Source organism: Apis dorsata, unplaced genomic scaffold (genome assembly GCF_000469605.1).
Source record: "Apis dorsata unplaced genomic scaffold, Apis dorsata 1.3 scaffold_142, whole genome shotgun sequence".
Taxonomy (NCBI): domain Eukaryota; kingdom Metazoa; phylum Arthropoda; class Insecta; order Hymenoptera; family Apidae; genus Apis; species Apis dorsata.
Window position 1 is genome coordinate 557,104 of NW_006263433.1, and position 1,799 is coordinate 558,902.

Below are 1,799 nucleotides of genomic sequence, written 5' to 3' on the forward strand. Positions count from 1 at the left end.
GATCCATTCTATCTATCTCCTTGCGTGTTCCTCCATATATGGCACCTAATATCGCTACGATTATTACGTTCTTTCTTCGCGTCGATCCGCCCCCAAGTCATAAAATCACAAAGAACGAGAGTTTTGTTCCCCGAAAAATTGCTCGAAAGAAGAAAAATACATGACAATTTTCCTTTTCGAAAAAACGCCGTCGACATCCAACATCGAAGACCCCCGGTGGTGATGGAAAATTTCTTTGTATCTATGAAATTTGACATACCCTTAATATACCTCTCTGATTCGATCGTGCTTTTGAGAAACACTGATCCAGCGATCATGATTTTAAACAGCGTGACGTTAAACTTTTAATATTGCACAACATCGATAACACTTCAATTTTTTTTTTTTTTTGTCAGGAAAATGTTTTCATACATCTCACAATGAATTATACGATAGATAAAATTATATCAATGTATCTCTTCTTCTCTTGCTTCTTTAAACTCCTCAAACTTTCTCTCTTTCTTTCGCTCTCTCTTTCTCTCGCTCGTTCGCTCTCTCTTTCTCTCTCTCTCTCTCTTCTGTTTCGTATTCGCAATGACTGAACGCTGATGACGGTAGCAGCAGTAAATCGGTTTATCAATCGAATATCCCGGTTGATAACTTGCAACGATTTTCATTTTCGCGGCAAATCAATCCTAAGTTTTTCATTCTTGACAATTTTTAAACGGCGCCAAGAACAACGTTCCAATTTAATAAATATATATGTTTTTTGTATCTTTAATAATAAAGAAAATATATTATTATAGTTTGTACGTTACTTGAGATCATAATTGATGGGATTAACCGATGGGAATGCCTAACATTTAAATATCAACGTTACCCATAAGAAGTTCCTCCTCATCTCTCATCCCTTCTCGTGTGTGATCAGCGAGAGTGAGAAGTTAAAGATAGGCTCGGAAAGAGATTAAAAAAGATAATATAACTTTTTTTATTTCCTTGAGTATTTTACTAATTTCGCTTCGTAAAGTAAAATATTACGAGCGAGAAGTTTATTTAGTTATAGAGAAGCAGAAATAGAAAAGGCCTTCCTAATTTCTGAACAATTAATACGACATCGATAATTGTAAATAATATTAATTGTTATTTAATGATATTGATTTTATTATAATTTCGTAATAATTTCTTAACATGGATATAGACCTACTGTGTGTATTAATTATAAATTTATGATCGTAAAACCCATTCATATTGCAACGTTGTTCTAAGGGTACCGCGTTTAATTCATAAAATACCAACTATACGAAACTGTCATTGGAACGGTTCAAAATGTAAGGTAAGGCCAAGAACGTTTTCCATTCATGTAAATATTTTACCGTAATAGTAAATGGAAAAATATGCGAGTATCAATAATAATAATGCCATCGTCGTAGTCATCACCGTTGTCGCCGTCATCGACAACATATATATATATATATTTTATATAATAAGTAAGTTATATACTCTAACATTATTATAATATTATGCTTAGCAAATATTTTGTTTGAAGATTTACCTAAAATCCACGTGGCAACAAATAACCAATTTCCTTAATTACTTTCATTGTTCTGGCGGTTGAACTCTCGTACAAAGTCCAAGATAGAAACGAAAAATCTCTAACCGCAAAGACAATTAATAAGTACTTTTGGATTTCTAAGATAAAGATTTTTATTTCCTCTCGAAGATTTCATGTTTTCAATTTATCCTTACTATTCATTCAATAAGAATTGATAAGAATTCGATCAAAGAAAAACAAAACAAAAAAAAAAAAAAAAAAAAAAAAA